Source organism: Elephas maximus, chromosome 17 (assembly GCF_024166365.1).
Source record: "Elephas maximus indicus isolate mEleMax1 chromosome 17, mEleMax1 primary haplotype, whole genome shotgun sequence".
NCBI classification, from domain to species: domain Eukaryota; kingdom Metazoa; phylum Chordata; class Mammalia; order Proboscidea; family Elephantidae; genus Elephas; species Elephas maximus.
In genome coordinates, this window is record NC_064835.1 from 13,765,816 (window position 1) to 13,785,716 (window position 19,901).

Below are 19,901 nucleotides of genomic sequence, written 5' to 3' on the forward strand. Positions count from 1 at the left end.
TTGCCAAGCATGATGTCCTTCCCCGGGGACTGATCCCTCCTGACAACACGTCCAAAGTATGTAAGACACAGTCTCGCCACCCTTGCTACTAAGGAGCATTCTGGTTGTACTTCTTCTAAGACAGATTTGTTCGTTCTTTTGGCAGTCCATGGTATATTCAATATTCTTCGCCAACACCACATTTCAAAGGTGTCAACTTTTCTTCGGTCTTCCTTATTCATTGTCCAGCTTTCACATGCACATGATGCAATTGAAAATACCATGGCTTGGGTCAGGCGCACCTTAGTCTTCAGGGTGACATCTTGCTCTTCAACACTTTGAAGAGGTCCTTTGCAGCACATTTGCCCAATGCAATGCATCTTTTGATTTCTTGACTTGCTGCTTCCATGGCTGTTGATTGCTGATTGTGGATCCAAGTAAAATGAAATCCTTGACAACTTCAATCTTTTCTCCATTTGTCATGATGTTGCTCCTTTGTCCAGTTGTGAGGATTTTTGTTTTCTTTATGTTGAGGTGCAATCCATACTGAAGGCTGTGGTCTTTGATCTTCATTAGTAAGTGCTTCAAGTCCTCTTCACTTACAGCAAGCAAGGTTGTGTCATCTGCATAACACAGGTTGTTAATGAGTCTTCCTCCAATCTTGATGCCCCATTCTTCTTCATATAGTCCAGCTTCTCATATTATTTGTTCAGCATACAGTTAAATAGGTATGGTGAAAGAATACAACCCTGACGCACACCTTTTCTGACCTTACACCAGGCAGTATCCCCTTCTGCTGTCGGAACAACTGCCTCTCGATCTATGTAAAGGTTCCTCATGAGCACAATTAAGTGTTCTGGAATTCCCATTCTTCGCAGTGTTATCCATAGTTTGTTATGATCCACACAGTCAAATGCCTTTGCATAATCAATAAAACACAGGTAAACATCCTTCTGGTATTGTCTGCTTTCAGCCAGGATCCATCTGACATCAGCAATGATACCCCTGGTTCCACATCATCTTCTGATCTGAAACCAGCCTGAATTTCTGGCAGTTCCCTGTCAATGATATACTGCTACAGCCGTTTTTGAATGATCTTCAGCAGAATTTTGCTTGCGTGTGATATTAATGATATTCTATAATTTCCACATTTGGTTGGATCACTTTTCTTGGGAATAGGCATAAATATGGATCTCTTCCAATCAGTTGGCCAGGAAGCTGTTTTCCATATTTCTTGGCATAGACGAGTGAGCACCTCCAGCGCTGCATCTGTTTGTTGAAACATCTCAATTGATATTCCCTCAGTTCCTGGAGCCTTGTTTTTCACCAATGCCTTCAGAGCAGCTTGGACTTCTTCCTTCAGTACCATTGGTTCCTGATCATATGCCACCTCTTGAAATGGTTGAATATCGACTAATTCTTTTTGGTATAATGACTCTGTGTATTCCTTCCATCTTCTTTTGATGCTTCCTGCATCATTTAATATTTTCCCCATGGAATCCTTTACTATTGCAACTTGAGGCTTGAATTTTTTCTTCAGTTCTTTCAGCTTGAGAAACGCTGAGCATGTTCTTCCCTTTTGGTTTTCCATCTCCAGCTCTTTGCACATGTCATTATAATACTTTATTTTGTCTTCTCGAGAGGCCCTTTGAAATCTTCTGTTCAGTTCTTTTACGTCATGAATTCTTCCTTTTGCTTTAGCTGCTCAACGCACAAGAGCAAGTTTCAGAGTCTTTTCTGACATCCATCTTGGTCTTTTCTTTCTTTCCTGTCTTTTCAGTGACCTCTGGTCCTTGATGTCATTCCACAACTCGTCTGGTCTTCGGTCACTAGCGTTCAGAGAGTCAAATCTATTCTTCAGATGGTCTCTAAATTCAGGTGGGATATACTCAAGGTCATAGTTTGGCTCTCGTGGACTTGCTCTGATTTTCTTCAGTTTCAGCTTGAACTTGCATATGAGTAATCGATGGTCTGTTCTACAGTTGGCCCCGGCCTTGTTCCGACTGATGATATTGAGCTTTTCCGTCGTCTCTTTCACAGATGTAGTCAGTTTGATTTCTGTGTGTTCCATCTGGTGAGGTCCATGTGTATAATAAAAAAAAAAAAAAATTTTTTTTTTTTTAATAATAGTCACCATTTATGTTGATGAAAGAAGATATTTGCAATGAAGAAGTCGTTGGTCTTGCAAAATTCTATCATTTGATCTCCGGCATTGTTTCTATCACCAGGGCCATATTTTCCAATGACGGATCCTTCTTCTTTGTTTCCAACTTTCACATTCCAGTTGCCAGTAATTATCAATGCATGTTCGATCAATTTCAGACTGCCTCTGCTGATAAAAATGCTCTATTTCTTCATCTTTGGCCCTAGTGGTTGGTGTGTAAATTTGAATAATAGTCGCACTAACTGGTCTTCCTTGTAGGCATATGGATATTATCCTATCACTGACAGCATTGTACTTCAGGACAGATCTTGAAACGTTCTTCTTGATGATGAATGCAACACCATTCCTTTTCGAGTTGTCCTTCCCAGCATAGTAGACTATATGATTGTCTGATTCAGAATGGCCAACATCAGTCCATATCAGCTCACTAATGCCTAGGATATCAATGTTTATGCGTTCCATTTCATTTTTGATGATTTCCAATTTTCCTAGATTCATGCTTTGTACATTCCATGTTCCGATTATTAATGGATGCTTGCAGCTGTTTCTTCTCATTCTGAGTCGTGCCACATCAGCAAATGAAGGCCCCAAAAGCTTTACTCCATCCATGTCATTAAGGTCGACTCCACTTTGAGGAGGCAGCTCTTCTCCAGTTATCTTTTGAGTGCCTTCCAACCTGGGGGCTTATCTTCCAGCACTATATCAGACGATGTTCCACTGCTATTCATAAGGTTTTCACTGGCTAATGCTTTTCAGAAGTAGACTGCCGGGTCCTTCTTCCTAGTCTGTCTTAGTCTGGAAGCTCAGCTGAAACCTGTCCTCCATGGGTGACCCTTCTGGTACCTGAATACCGGTGGCATATCTTCCAGCATCAGAGCAACACACAAACCCCCACAGTATGTCAAACTGACAGACACGTGGGTGCCAATTATGTGCAAAGCGCCAGTCTTTGATAAATACAGAGAAACATTAGAATACGGTCCTTACCGTCAAGAGCTATACAGTTGGACAGCATAGATACAGACAAATATTATATTACTATAAAAAAAATTACTACGCGTGAGTTAAATAATACTGTATATAGGACGAAAATGAAAAGGTGATATGCCAATATGTGATTAATTGCCCACTGAATATTTTAGGCTATAGATACCATGAGCTCAGATCAAATGAAACATATCATGGCAGGACATATCTGAAAACGCTTCATCTCAGAAGTATGTTCTGAATAAGACCTTGAAGGATACATAATATTTAGAAAGGTAGAAGGGAGAGGGGAAGACCTTCCAGTTAAGGAAGAATGGCCTTATAAGTGTCAGACATTTTTACTGTGCTGCAGTCATTAAGTGGCATGTTCCTAGGCCTAAAAAATTAGGTCAAATCTATTTAACAGAAATTGCAAGTCCCCAGCCCAGCATTCATGCTACCATGTTTACTGGGTAGTGATGGTAGTAGTAGTGGTGGTAGCAGTAGAAGTAATAGTAAGCAAATATTCAGTGCTTTCTATGTGTCAAGCACTGTGCTTCAACATTTTTTACCCATATAATCTCCATTCATTTTTTAGTGACCTTATGAGCTAGGAGTTAGGGGCTATCTCTTATCTCGTTATGGATGAGGAAATGGAGGCTTAGGAAACTTAAGTAACTTTCCCACAGTCACAGGGAGTAAGTAATGGAGTCAGGATTTACATCCAGGCAGTTTGTTCCCAGAGCAAACAGGCAATACTGCTGTGACACTCAAATGTGGAAGGAGCTGGTGAATTTTTTGTATGCCCTGTAGACTTCTGTAATCTATCTGTGCGTTTTAGCATCCTGGCAATCCCTGTTTATTAGCTGGAGTGGTTTGTAAACCACAGAAGGCTGCGTGCAGCGTGATGAACTAGTAGTCTTCCTGACGAAGCTTTGCTTCTGTAGCTGCTCAGGAGCAGAGATAATGGCGTAGTCTGTTCTGTAAACAGCTGACTAATGACCTTAAACGTGTATTCACAGCTGAAAGAAAACATGCGTATATAATTTTCTTCTGATGAAACCTAATCCATTCAAGAAACAAATATTCATTGCTTTTTTAGAGAGACAAAAAAGAGTAATTTTTTCCTCTAATGACTAGACCAGTCAGTACTGCTGCTTATTTTTTTGGTTCAGTTACTTTGATTTGGTTATAAGATGTAATTTTGCTGTTATGTTTTTTCATACATTTGAGTAAGTTGTATTTCTATGGTTTGTGTGTGATGTGATATACTGCTGACATGAAATACTCCTTTTTTGGTAAAGATGGCATGGCTGGCTCAACAGATTAGGATATAGAAAGTATGACTAAGCATGCTGCTTGGGCCACAGAAACCTAAGCAAGTCACCTCAGTTTCTTGTTCTGCAAATAGAGATAAGTGTTAGCCTGTCTGTCTCAGATAGGCTTTAAAAGGATTGTTAATCTCAGTGTAGGGATGCTTGGTTTGGGGAACATCCATTCAAGAGGAAATGTATCTGCTCCTAAACTTTGAGTAAGTGCAGCATTAAAGCTTTGAAACTTTCCCAAATCAAATCTGGGCCAAATAGAAATGTAGGCGTAGATGCAAATTTGTTTGTGAAGGAGGTTAAGTTTGCTTAGCTTCAGAGTTGCTGGTTGAGGGTAGAACTCTTCTTGGAAGCTATTGAAGTAAATGGTATAATGAATGTTAAAACTTTTGTTGTTGTGACTGCTCAAAGTATATGTAAAGTGCTTTGTTCTATATTTCAGAATGCCTAATTTAATAGGGGTACTTCAGTATAAGAAGCAATGTTAATTTTTTTCCTCTCTAATACTTTCTCATCAAAAACATAATATTCTTGGGCTAGTGGATTTGGATCAGAAATGTCAAGTGCTGTGTTTACAGTTCGCAGTGGACTACAAGCATGAGAGCCAGTCTTACTCGCCGATGTGCAGTTTTAGAGGAGAAAAGTTTGTCTAACATCAAACGTGTTTTGTATGCAGTGTGATACTTAAGCAGAAAATGTAGACAGGTCCTAGGCAGTACTGTTCACTCATAGCATAGAGTCGTGGTTTTAGACATCTTTGGTGTCACTAATATTATGAAATAAAGAATTTTAGGTAGGTATTTTAATGTTTGTGATGCTTTTAAGGAGAAGCATAGTGCTGCGATAAAAGAGGGTAGCAGTGCCTTACTAATTGGACAGCATGGTTCAAGGAATAGTCAGGACCCTGAATTCACATTTCATTTGGAAGTGTTGGATTTTTTTTTTTTTTAATCTTCCACCAAGAATCTACCAAGATCTGCTACATTATTACACTTGCTTGCAGTGTAATAGACCGTTGAGAAAAAGACTTTAAGAAACTGGGTGGTTCATAGTAGGGTGTGAAATCGTGGTGGCATGGTGTGGTATGATAATGGATTTATCAGTTACGCTAAAGCTTTTCACTTGGAATGCTTTAGTAATAAATTTATTTAATTGGATAATTTTAATTCTACAGAATAGTTTTAAAAGTTTAATTAGTTTATTTTCCTGGCTTTCCATATATTACATAATGCTCAGGGAAGGAAACCGAGATAGAATTGTAGGTATCAGTACTTTAAGATAAATTAGAAGTGCCATATAGAATAAGACTGACCTGCCGAATCGTTTTGACTTGGACAATGTCACTGAGTGGTTTTTTTTTAAAGACATAGCTCGCATTCATTACTTCAGCCACAAAAGCTTATTAATGGCATATTTTACAAATCTTAAAAATGATTAGATGTATATTTATTGACAGAAGTTTTTTTTTATGAGTTAATTGGTGAGAAGGCAAGTTACAAGACTATCTAAAAGTAGTTCAGCTTTTGTGTAAAAATATATATATCTACGTAGCGTGGGAAAAGCAACCTGGAAGGATATAGACCATAAGGTGTATTCTCAGGCTCAGTCTACTTGCTAAATCTGTCAACTGAGGCCTCTGGGTATGGCTATGCCTCTAAAATGGTTCAGATATGAAAAACTTTTTGCAACACTTATTAATGAGCTTAGCTTGGGGAAAAAAAGACACTGAAATGAAATGTCACCTGTCCAGAAAATTTAAAGAAACCTAAAGGCTGCTGACTGAAAGATTGTAGGTTCAAGTCCACCCAGAGGCACCTTGGAAGAAAGGCCTGGCAGTCTACTTCTGAAAAATCAGCCATGTGAAACTGTATGGAGCACAGTTCTACTCTGACACATAGGGTCACCATGAGTTGGAGTCAACTCGATTGCAACTGGTTGGTTAAAGGTGAAATTGTGGAGCCTGTGACCTAAATGCTTACCTTTTGTAAAAATCAGCAAATGTATTCAAAATTAACTTGAAATGGACCAAGGACTTAAATATAAGAACTGAAGCCATAAGACTTGTAGAAGAAAACATAGGGGTAATGGCTCAGAACCTACTTTTTAACAATAGATTCTTATGATACTGAAGGTATGAGTAGCAAAAGATAAAATAGGTGGGCCCTCATCAAAATAAAAACCTTTGCACATCAAAAGATTTTATTAAGAAAGTAAAGAGACAATCTACAGATTGTGAGAAAATTTTTGGAAACAGCATATCTGGATAAGTTGGCATATTTTACAAACCTTAAAATGATTTAAAAAAAAAGATTAGATGTGTATTTATTGACATGAAAAGTTTTTTTTTTTAATGACCTAATTGGTGAAAAGGCAGGTTAAGGGCTTAATATCCAGAATGTATAAAGAACTCTTAAAACTTAATAACAATAACAAAAACAAACAACCCAGTCAAAAATTGGGCAAAGGACTTCAATAGACATTTCACCAATGGCCAGCAAACACATTAAAAGATGCTCAGTGTCATTAAAAAAAAAAAAAAATCAAACTTGTTGCCATCGAGTTGATTCTGACTCCTAAGGACCCGATAGGACAGAGTAGAACTGCCCCATAGAGTTTCCAAGGAGCATCTGGTGGATTTGAACTGCCAGTCTTTGGCTTAGCAGCCATAGCTCTTAACCACTACGCCACCAGGGTTTCCTCAGTGTCATTACTCATTAGGAAAATGCAAATCAAAACCACAATGAGATATCTCTTCACATAGACTAGAATGGCTATGATTTAAAAAAAAAGGAAAACAACAGCTGTTGGCAAGGATATAGAGAAATTGGAACTCTTGTGCATTGCTGGTGGGAATGTAAAATGGTGCAGCTGCTTTTTGAAAAAGTTTGGCAGTTCCTCAAAAAGTTAAACATAATTACCATATGATCCAGGAATTCTACTCCTAGGTATAGACCCAAAAGAATTGAAAGCAGCAACACAAACAGTGTTCATTGCAGCACTATTCGCAGTAGCCAAAAAGTGGAAACAGCCTAAATGTCTATCAATAGATAAATGGATAAACAAACAAAAAAATATGGTACATAAATATAATGGAATGTTACTTAGCCCTAAAGAGAAATAAAGCCCTGATACATGCTACAGCAAGAATGAACCATGAAAACATTATGCTGAGTGAAATAAGCAAGTCATAAAAGGACAAATGTTGAATGATCCCACTTACATGAGATATCTAGAATAGGCAAGTGTATAGAGGTCAAAGAGGTGTTGAAAACCAAATGTTACTTTGAGGACTAAGGTGCACGTGTTGCCCAAGCCATGGTATTTCAGTGGCCTCATATGCATACAAAAGATGACTGAAGAAGACCGGAGAATTGATACATTTGAGCTATGGTACTGGCGAAGAATATTGAACATACCGTGGACTGCCAGAAGAATGAGCAAATCCATCTTGGAAGAAGTACAGCCAGACTGTACTTGGTAAGTACAGTCAGCCTCCTTGGAAGCGAAGGTGGGGAGACTTCATCTCACATACTTTGGACATGTTATCAGAAGGGACCAGAGACCCTGGAGAAGGACATCATCCTTGGTAAGGTGGAGGGTCAACGAAAAAAGGAACACCCTCAACGAGATAGACTGACAGTGGCTGGAACGATGGGCTCAAACATAGCAGCGATTGTGAGGATGGTGCAGGACCAGGCAGTGTTTTGTTCAGTTGTACATAGGGTCGCTATGAGTCGGAATCAAATTGATGGCATCTAAAAACAAGAACGATGATTCTGTTTAACTTTTTCAGAAACTGCCAAAGTGTTTTCCACAGTGCTGTTCCATTTTACAGTCCCACCACAATGCACAAGAGTTCCAATGTTCCTACATCCTTACCGACACTATTTTCCATGTTTTTGATAATAAGCGTCCTAGTCTGTGAGAAGTGATATCTTGTTGTGGTTTTCATTTGCATTTCCCTAATGACATTGAACATCTTTTAATGTGCTTTTTTTTTGGCCATTTGTATATCTTCTTTGGAGAAATGCCTATTCAAGACCTTTACCTTATTTTATAATCGGATTATTTGCCTTTTTGCTGTTGAGTTGTAGTTAATTCTTTATATATTCTAGACACTAAACCCTTATCCAGATACGTGATTCCAAAATATTTTCTCCCATTCTGTGGGTTGTCTCTTTACTTTGTTGATAAAATTCTTTCTTGGTTGTACAAAACTTTTTAATTTTGATAATGTCTAGTTAATCTATTTTTTCTTTTTTTGCTTGTCTTTTTGATGTTAATCTAAGAATCCATTGTCAAAAACAAGGTCTTGAAGCTCTACCCCTTTGTTTTCTTCTAAGAGTTTTATGATTTTAGTTTTTATATTTAGGTAGTTGATCCATTTGCAGTTAATTTTTGTACATGTTATGAGGTATGGGTCCAATGTCATTCTTTTGCATGTGGAGATTAGTTGTTCAGCACCATTTCTTAAAGAGACTCTTTAGCATTCTTTCGCCATTTAATGGACTTGTCACCCTTGTTGATGTTTGAGTCTATTTCTGAACCCTCAGTTCTATTCCATTGTTCTATACGTCTAATCCTTGTACTGGTACCAGAAAGTTTTGATTACTGCAGCTTCATAGCATGTTTTGAAATTGGGCAGTGTAAGTTCTCCTTCTTTGTTCCTTTTCAAGATTGTTTTGGCTATTTGGTATCCCTTGCATTTCCATATGAATTGGAAGGTTTGTTTTTCTATTTTCTGCAAAAAAGGCTGTTGAACTTTTAGTAGGGATTGCATTGAATTTTAGACCACTTTGGGAAGTATTGACCTCTTAACAATATTAAGTCTGTATTAAGTCTCCAACCCGTGAACATGGATATCTATTTCCATGCCAGTCCATGAACACTGGATGTTTTTAGGTCTTTTTTAATTTCTTTCATCAATGTTTTATAATTTTCAGTGTACAACTTTTTCACCTCCCTTGTTAAATTTTTTCTATGAATTTTTTTTCTTTATATACTATTGTAAGCAAGATTGTTTTCTTGATTTCCTTTTCAGATTAATTAGTGGTCCATAGAAACATCACTGGTTTTTGTGTGTTGATCTTGTACCCTGTAACTTTGCTGGATTCATTAATTAGCAGTTAGTTTTCTTGAGGGTTCTTCGGGATTATTCTGTATATACCTTCATGGTCATCTGCAAATATAGTTTTACTTCTTTCTGATTTAAATGCTTTTTATTTTTTTTTTTCCTTGCCTAATTGCAGTGGCTAGAAAACTTTCAGTACAATGTTGAATGTTGTTATTGTTAGCTGCCACTGAGTCGGTCTCTGACTTATGGTGATCCCATGCACAGCAGAATAAAATGCTGCCTGGTTCTGATTGGTTGAAGATTGTCCTGTTTTGATCCATGGAATTTTCATTGGCTGATTCTTGGAAGTAGATTGCCAGGCCTTTCTTCCTAGTCTGTCTCAGTCTGGAAGCTCCGCTGAAACCTGTTTATCATCACAGCAACATGCAAGCCTCCACTGATAGATGCTTGCTGGGTGCTCATGAGGTATTTTGGCCAGGAATCGAACTCAGGTTTCCTCCCATGGAAGGTGAGAATTCTACCACTGAACTGCAGTGTTGAACAGCAGTGGTGAAAACGGGTATCCTTGTCTTGTTCCTGATCTTACAGGGGACACTTTCAGTCTTTTCACCATCAAGTATGATGTTAGCTCTGTGTTTTTTATAAGTGCCCTTTATCATGTTGAGGAGTTAACCTTCTGTTCGTAGTTTGCTGAGTGTTTTTATTGTGAAAGGGCTTTGATTATAGTAATTTCATGTCAGAGCTCGTCTAGGTTCTTGAGGGATAAGAATCAGGACGAGCACAAAGCTGGTTCCTATAAGGTGGAGGTCAGATATAACGTCCACTCTCCAACTTCTTCACCACTTCTGATGCCGTCCATTCCCTCCACGGCACTCTCTACTTCTCTACTGGGCTTGGTTAATTCATTGCAATGGCCACACAGAACTCACAGACCATACTCACAGTTATGTGATTTATTAGGGGAGTAATAGGCTACAACTCAGGATCAGAATCAACTTGGAAGTAAGAGGATACAACTCAGGACAGGATCATCTTCAGGACAGCTTCCAGCTAGGACCGCTCTCTCAGCTCCTTGGCCATGCTAGTGGCTGACCCTTCTTGGCTGTTCTAGCCAAGCCTCTCAGCTGTTCATGCCCCCTCTGGACAGGGCTCCTGTCAGTCTCTTCTTGGCCCTTAGGCCTTGTCCCCTCTCTGCCTTAGGGTTACAGCTCTCAGCATAGCCAGGCATCTGCCACTGCCAAAGACAGGCCAGCTATGCCTCCACACTGCCACTTGCTCTGCCCAGGCGTTCACTTTTATGAGGCACCTAGCTCCATTGGTGACCTCCTGCCCAAAGGTGCCCAGCTCCGCTTTGCAGATCGACTTCCAACTGCCACTGTCTGCTGGTCTCTGGTTCCTTCCACTCTTCCTGCTGCCCATGTTTCTCTGCTGCTGAGCCCTGCTGTGCTTTTGCACCATCTCATGCCGTCTCACACCATCTTCATTGTTGCAGCTTTTGACCTGTATTACAGCTCTTTTAGGAGGTCACCTCCTCTGCTCTCTCTCTGCTGCCCCTCTTCTCTCTGCTTCTTCTCTGAAAAACCTCTGGGAGGTTGGCTGCTTAGTTAAGCAAACTCCTTGTCAGCTCCCTATCAAGACCATAAGCAACCAATCCCCTCAGTGAACCGCAAGTCAGTCAGTCCTATAGGGTGGATTTTCAAACCGCTATTTGAATAGCAAGCCAACCAATCCGTGCAAGGTATGTGAAATAGACCAACCACAGGGCAGACTGTGGCCCAACCAGTCATTTTTGGCAGAATTACGAACCCAAGGCCAGAAAGGCCATATATAAAGAGAAACCATGGCACTGTAATTATACAATTTTTTAAAAATAACCTTTGTTATTTCGGTAGCAAAATATTGGCTAGGGAGCTTTGCCAAATGTATTTTTTCTTCTCTTCTCTGATGAATAGATAATAAAGGTTTGTTGTTTATAAATGGGTCCACCTCAAGTGCCTGAAAGTAAATTTAAACTATTTCAGAGTAATTTCCCCTTCTCCATCATTTTTATGCTATGAAACTCTTGCCGAAGATTTGGCCCCCATCCTAAATTAATGCACATTTTGAATTATTGTAATTTTGTTTCAAAACTGTAAAACAATTCCCAATTATCTACTAGTCCAGTAACTTGAAATCTTAAGGAAATACCTTCCTGCTAAAGGAAACACCACTCTTTTCTCTGTTAAAGTCTCCACGGTATGAGGTGACAGAGAGGCCTGAACCTTCTCAGGCATCCTTAGGCTTGATCCCTTTGTTATCTTCTGCCTCCTAGTGTAGTTTGGCTCCAGAGTCAGGATAATTTGAATAAATTTGGATAATTTAGATGAAAGATTTGGGTAATTAGCGTGTTTGACTTTGTTTGCAAAAGAAGAGAAACTGGGCAGTCCTTAGAGTATTCTTCTAGCTCTTCTGTATAATCCATACCGTAGCTTTTGCTTTGTCCTTTTTAAAGCTGTGGTAGAGAAGAGTAGAACAGTGTGATCTGGCTCTGGCATCTTATCCACCTTCGTCTCAACTGCCCCTCTCATTTTTATCGGAGTTTAGTTCTGAGATCCTGGGTGTGTTTTGTTTCTGCTATCTAATCTTTCCCAGTGCGGTCATACATAAGTACCTGTATTTGTTCTGCCACCCGTTTTATTTCTCTTTTCTTTCCTGGATCCTGAATTTATTTTAAAAATGCTTTCATCCCCAAATATGTCACCTAAAAGTGTTCTGCGTTTTGAATAGATAATAAATGCATATGGTAAGCTCAGATGGTTCAAAAGGGTAAACAGTGAAGAGCAAATCTCCTTTCCAATCTTATTTCTCGTTTCCTCTCTTTAGATTCAACCATTGGTACTAATTATACTAATTTCTATTTTATCCTTCTGGAGATAGTCTATACATAGTTTAGCAAATAAATCCATTTTTATAGATTTAAAATTTATGTTTTGAGACTGTGGGATAGTGTTTGTATATTTTGGAAATGGTGAGTAAAGCAGGTGGTATTTATACTTATGAAGCGTGGTACTCTACTATAAAGTTCCTTTGTGCAGTAAATATTGATCCTGCGTACCAACATAACACTTGTATAGCTCACAGTGTTGGTGGTCAGATATGGCCCATTTTCTCTTCCCAGTTGTGTTGAGTTTCATACTAATTTTGACTTTACCTTTAGTTGGGAACATAAAGCACTTACTGTTTGGTAGCAATTGAGGATACTGGATATTTAATCCATCTGACAAAAGTACATGGAGCACCTTATCCTGCAAGGCGCGCTTCAGCCTGACTTTCACCGAGCACTTTACAAGAGTGTATCACAGTCAGGATCTTGGGGCGCAAAGGAGTTGAGATTTTCACAGCACACTCAATGACTTCAAAATGGAACCAAGCAACATCACCCAAGATTCCTGGCTCCCTGGCTTTATGCTCCAATTCAGAACACTTTTACAAATGCATTAGAACTCTGCCAGTGGTAGAGGTAGTCAGGTGTGATTTGACACCTGTTATTTCCAGAAAATCATAGATACTCCCCCACTCCCCAAAAAAACCTTTCAAAAGGCTCCAGTTAAAGATCTTTTTTCATCCTGTATTTCCTCATTTTTCAATCTGTTTTGGTTTTCAGCCGCCCTTTTCCCACCCGCTGTACCTCCTCAAACTGCCCCAACAGATTTTGAATAGATTTATGTTACTGATGCATTTTGAAATCTTTTTCTAATTCAAAACCCATATATTAAAGTGTACTCCATCTGCATTCCTGGGAAGCTATTCCAATAAAGTATCCTGGAAAATGACCAAATGACAGCACCTGGCATTGCTTTTCAATCCTTTTTTTTTATAAAAAGGGATTAAAACAACAACAACAACAAAACCAGAGACTATTTGGAAGAATTGTTAAAGGCTGGGCCTGAGGAAAAACTTAAGTTCTCATGCTTGCTTGCTTGCATGCTAAGCATTAGTTTATCCTGAATGTCTTTAATCGTACTATCCCTCAGTTTCTCTATATTTAAAATGAGTATATGAGTATTGGAAACCCTGGCGGCGTAGAGGTTAAGTGCTATGGCTGCTAACCAAAAGGTCGGCAGTGTGAATCTGCCAGGCACTCCTTGGAAACTCTATGGGGCAGTTCTACTCTGTCCTATAGGGTTGCTATGAGTCAGAATCGACTCGACAGCACTGGGTTTTATATGAGTATTACCCTTGAAAAAAAGAGGTTTGAGTTTTCAGTGGTTCTGAAGCCTTAAGATGAAAGGTACTGTTCAAACTCAGTGGCCATCATTCTGACAGTGACAGTTCAGTACCCTCCCCTCACACTTTTTATTTCTTTTGAATTGTCAGTTGTACGGAAGGTCGTAATGCAACTTCTACTTTTTGTTAAACGTTCTAAAAATTCTGGCATTGTGCTTGAGACAGGTTTTTTATAAGAGCTGCGGTGCCTGTCAAGGAGCCCTGGTGGTGCAGCCGTTAAAGTGCTTGGCTGCTAACTGAAAGGTTAGAGGTTCGAATCCACCAGCCACTCCATGGGAGAAAGATGTAGCAGTCTGCTTCTGTAAAGATTACAGCCTTAGAAACCGTATGGGGTAGCTCTACTTTGTCCTGTAGGGTTGTTATGAGTCAGAATTGACTTGTGGGCAACAGGTTATGGTTCCTGTCACTGTGGTATAGCATCTGTTCTGTGTCATCTGCTGTTGGTGGTGATAAACTGACATTCAAACAAACAACAAACAAACAACCTTTCAACCTGAAAGTTCCTAAAGCCCTCGATGAACACAGCACAGTTCAGTTTCCACCCAGTCATTGCTGGGATAGAGGACAGCAGTTTTATAGGCACTCATCACTCTCTGGGTAGAAAGAACAAACTGTCTTACACTAAAACAGGCTCTATTGTTAAGCTCACAAATGAGGATTATAAAAACGGGGGGTAGCTTGTATTTTCAAGGTAACTTGTGATATAATCATTATGGGATATATTCCATAGTCTATAAATTGTACAGATGGAGCTTTTATTCAGTGGATAGATGTATTCAGTGAGTGAATACTCTGTGTTCTAGGCATTTGTGAATTGATTTCACAGGGACAGTAAACATGGTCATGGTGATAATCTAGGAAATGGGCCAAGTTTAAAGGCCACTTTTATATCCATGCATTTAAAAACTTCTTATTACAAACCTGAGAGGCAGGTTGTAGCCCATCAAAGGTGAGAAAATTCAAGTAGACAGAATTAGCTAGCTTATGCTTACCCAGCTAGTAAGTAACGGAGCCTAAGTTTTCTATGCCTGTGTTCTTTCTACCATAATATAACTTCCTCTTATAATTAGTAGCACTTGTATATTTTAGAGCTTTACAACACCTCTGTAATCTAAATAATATGTTTGTATATTTTAGAGCTCTACAGCAACCTATAATCTAAGTAGTATAGATATTAACATCTCATTTTACAGATGAAGACATTTGAGCCCCAGAGAAATTGAGTGACTTGCCTGACCACACAAAACTATTAAGCAGTGGAATTGGGTGGGGTTTAAACCTGCTGAATTCTCTCCTGTTTCTGCTTACCATTTTGGAGGCTAGTGATTTTAGTACTCAGCAACATTGATTGAGCCCTTACCATGTGTGCTTTACTGTGGCAGAGGACACTGTTTGACTCCCGTTTATAATTTAATGGTGGAGTTAGGACAATCATGAAAAAAACACCTAACATTCAATGTAATTAAGCTGAATAAGCAAAAACAAATTAATGCAATTGTAGCAAAATAAATAATGTCACCACTAATGGTAAACGATATGGAGTATTATCTGGCTAATATCAAACGGCCTTCTGAGAAGATTTTTAATGCCCATTCTTGCTGCTTTCTTCTAGAACCATGTACCAGTGGTCATTTCTGGCCTCTCCAGCTCTCCTGGCTTCTTCTCTGTAGTCTATAACCATGTTTTTTTTTTTTTTCTTTTAAGTCTCTCCTATTTTAGAGAAAAAAATCTTAAACACTTGCTCCTGATTCCCTTCTCCCTCCTATCCCTGCCTGGCTTACCATTCTATCTTCCTCCTCTCCTTCTCATCAAAACTTCCTAAAACATTGGCTGTGCATTCTACTGTCTGGTTATTCCTTCTTTTCCTTCATGATTCTGCTTTTTCTGCCTGCCCCTTAAATAGCGTGCCCCCAGAGTTCTGTTGTCCTGCTGTTCTTATTCAAAACATTCTCTGTGTGCTGCTCATGGTCAGATCTTCTCCTCCAGCCCACGTTTCTTCAGACTCTTTCCCTGGTACCTGAGAATGAACATGCATAAAATAGAGTTCATTATTGTTTTCTCTTTAACACTGGCTCATTCATATATATATGAATCGACTTGAGGGCACTGGGCTGGGATATATATATATATATATATATATATATAATATATATATATATATTTTTTTTTTTAAAGTAAATGGTATCACCATTCATCAGGTCACCTGTACTAGAAGCCTGGGGTCAGCCTGGACTTCACACTCTCCCTCACCCACTGTAATTCCTGAAAAGTTTGCTTTTTAAGTTTATCTTGAATCTGCCCCTTCTTGTATTTGTGCTACTAATGTATCGCCTCAGGCCCTCATCATCTCTCTCCTGTAACTTTCCAACATCTTCCCAATTCTTCTCCCTGCCTCCATTCTTTCTTTCTTTCCTTCTTTTAAAATATATTTATTTTGTTGTTGAGAATATACACAGGAAAACATACGCCAATTCAACAATTTCTACATGTACAATTCAGTGACATTGGTTGCAGTATTTGAGTTGTGCAACGATTCTCACCCTCCTATTCTGAGTTACTCCTCCCCCCGTTAATATAAACACACTCCCCTCTAAGATTTTTACCTAATTTTTTGAGTCGCTATTGTCAACTTGATCCAACGTAGGATAGTTCTTAAAACAGCATAATGCTGAAGGGAGACTTTTTTTTTTTTTTAACCAGTTAAGCTAAACTAAAATTTGTTAGGTTTTAAGAAGACTTCAGGGAATATTTTTGGTTTAAGGTTTAAAGATTATCCTAGGGCAATAGTTCCAGGGGTCATCTAGCCTCCATGGCTCCAGAAAGTCTGGAGTTCATGAGTGTTTGAAATTCTGATGTGCACTTTCCCCTTTTTGATCAGGATTCCTCTATAGAATTCTTGATCAAAATGTTCGGTAATGGTAGCTGGGCACCATCCAGTTCTAGTCTCATGGCAAAGGAGGCAGTAATTTATGGAGGCAATTAGCCACGCATTCCATTTCTTCATCCTATTCCTGATTCTCCTTCTTCCTCTCTTGCTTCAGGTGAATACAGACTAATAGTTGTACCTTAGATGACTGCTTGCAAGCTTTTAAGACTCCGTATTACTTTATTCTTATTCACCCCATATTTATGCACCACATAATTGCCAGCGTGAGTTTTCTAAAAATATTCAATTGTTGTATTCCCTTCCTTAAAACTTTTTTGTTTCTTCTAGTTTTCTGCAGAATAAAGTTCAGCCCCTTGATGTGGTTTACAGGATCTCCTATTTAGATACCCCTGACGATGTCTTCCTTAGTCGTGCTGCTTCTCCAACACCAAGTCTCTTGTGGTTACACATATGTATCACTGTAGTTTCTCGTTGCTATACCTTTTTTCATGGTACACCTTCTTCTTTGAGTGTTCTTTATCCATCTCCCCTTTTCTGATCACCTCAGTAAAATAAAACAGCTGATATCTGATTGTTAGAATTACAGAGGTCAATTATAGTTGCCTAAAAAAAAAAAAAAAAAAATTTTTTTTTTTTTTTTTTTTTTATGGTTTGAACCCAACAAGCAGCTCCGTAAGGAGGAAAGACCTGGTAATCTATTGCCATAAAAATTTCAGCCTAGGAAACCCTATGGGGCAGTTCTACTGTGTCATATAGGATCACTATGAGTCTCAGTGGCATACAACAAAAATAAATAAATAATGACATAATTAAAAAAAAATAATGACATGTTTTGGCTGACATTTAATACAGGGCATAGGCCAGCCCCTCAAGGTAATGGGTAATCAGGCTGTGAGATGTTAGCATGTTGTTTAATATTATCTGTTTTAACATACGCTGAAAGGATGGTGGAGTTACTAAATATTTGAAATCTTAACTGAGGTTAGTTAGAGAACATTACCCAAACTGAGAACTTAAAAGAAATGACATTCTGTGTTAGAATTCAGTCCGGCTGTAAGTAACTGAAAGATGGAAAACAACTATAGCTTAAATAAAATAGAAGGTTATTTATCTCTTGCTGAAAAGTTGAGAGATATGCAATCAAGCACTGGTATGGCAGCTAATCTCCATGAAGTACTCAGGAACCCAGGCCTCTTTCAGCAATTAGATCCACCATCCTTAGAGTGTGGTCCTTAGGCTTGTGGTCCAAGGTGGCATCTGTTTTCAAGGCACTAGAATTGAGGAAGAGACAAAGAAGGAGGGGCAAAAGGCACATTCTGGCTGTTTTTTAAGAATTGTCCTCAGAAGCTGCCACAGAATACTTCATTTCTAGCTCATCAGCTAGAACTTAGTCATATACCCATTCCTAAATATAAGTAGCCATGTTTACAATGTAAAATTCTTTTACTGTGGATTTTGAGTGACAGACAGCAGTCTCTTATCTATTATGCTCCTGTCAGCAGAATGGAATCCCTGGGTGGTACGAATAATTAATGTACTCAGCTGCTAACTGAAAGGTTGGAGGTTTGACTCCACTCAGAAACACCTCAGAAGAAAGGCCTAGTGATCGCCTGAAAAATCAGCCACTAAAAATCCTATGGATTTGAAATGTGGCGCCTGGGGTCGTAAATGCTAACAAGCGGCCATCTAAGATGCATCAATGGGTCTCAACCCACCTGGAGCAAAGGAGAATGAAGAACACCAAGGTCACACGACAACTAAGAGCCCAAGAGACAGAAAGGGCCTCGTGAAATAGAGACTTACATCATCCTGAGACTAGAAGAACTAGATGGTGCCCGGCCACAATCGATGACTGCCCTGACAGGGAGCACAACAGAGAACCCCTGAGGGAGCAAGAGATCAGTGGGATGCAGACCCCAAATTCTCATAAAAAGACCATACTTAATGGTCTGACTGAGACTAGAGGAATCCCGGCGGCCATGGTCCCCAAACCTTCTGTTGGCACAGGATGGGAACCATCCCCGAAGACAATTCATCAGACATGAAAGGAACTGGACAGTGGGTGGGAGAGAGATGCTGATGAAGAGTGAGCTAATTATATGAGGTGGACACTTGAGACTGCGTTGGCATCTCCTGTCTGGAGGGGGGATGGGAGGATAGAGAGAGTGGGAAGCTGGCAAAATTGTCACGAAAGGAGAGACTGGAAGGGCTGACTCATTAGGGGGAGAGCAAGTGGGAGTACGGAGTAAGATGTATGTAAACTTATATGTGACAGACTGACTTGAATTGTAAACGTTCACTTGAAGCTCAATAAAAGTTAATTAAAAAAAAAAAAAAAAACCCTGTGCTGCACAGTTCTACTCTTGACACACATTGAGTCACCATGAGTCAGAGCGGATTTGACAACGGTGGGCTTTTTATCAGCAGAATGGTTAACTTCATTGCTCTTGAAAGAGGAACAAGAAATGTGTGCATGTAGGAAAGAAGGAATGTCTTTTTTTTAAAGTAGCATATTAAATAATAGTTTTAATTTCTGAACTTGTGTTTGCTAGGAAAAAGTGATTAAAAGTAGATTATCTTAAGGGAAAGATTAGTAAAAAGGACTGTGGACCACATCTGCCACGGCCTCCACCAGACTGAGTCTAGCACAACTAGATGGTGCCCGGCCACCACCACTGACTACTCTGACAGGGATCAGAATAGAGGGTCCCAGACAGAGCTGGAGAAAAAGGTAGAACACAATTCTAACTCAAAAAAAAAAGACCGGATTTGCTGGGCTGACAGAGACTAGAGAAAACCCTGAGAGTATGGCCTCCGGACACCCTTTCAGCTCAGTAATGAGGCCACTTCTGAGGTTCACCCTTTAGCCAAAGATTGAACAGTCCCATGGAACAAAACAAGACTAAAGGGGTGCACCAGCCCCAGGGCAGGGACTAGAAGGCAGGAGGGAACAGGAAAGCTGGTAATAGGGAACCCAGGGTTAAGAAGGGAGAGTGTTGACATGTTGTGGGGTTATTCACCAATGTCATAGAACAATGTGTGTACTAACTGTTTGATAAGAAACTTGTTTGTTCTGTGAACCTCTGTCTAAAGCACAATAAAAAAAAGGATTGTCTAAAACTATTTGTTTCATGTTACTGACCTTTCTACCCCACTTCTGCAGGCTTTTTGCCCCAATCCTTCTTTCTTTTTTATTTTTGCCGTTGTCGTTAACGATACTACAATTTTCTCAGTTACCCA

At 39.3% G+C, this 19,901-nt stretch overlaps 1 protein-coding gene across 1 annotated transcript in view; it reads left to right on the forward strand.

The window, feature by feature from the left end:
- Window positions 1-19,901, forward strand: part of TBCEL (tubulin folding cofactor E like) — an 81,811-nt gene that overhangs the window by 18,028 nt on the left and 43,882 nt on the right. The window lies entirely within an intron of this gene.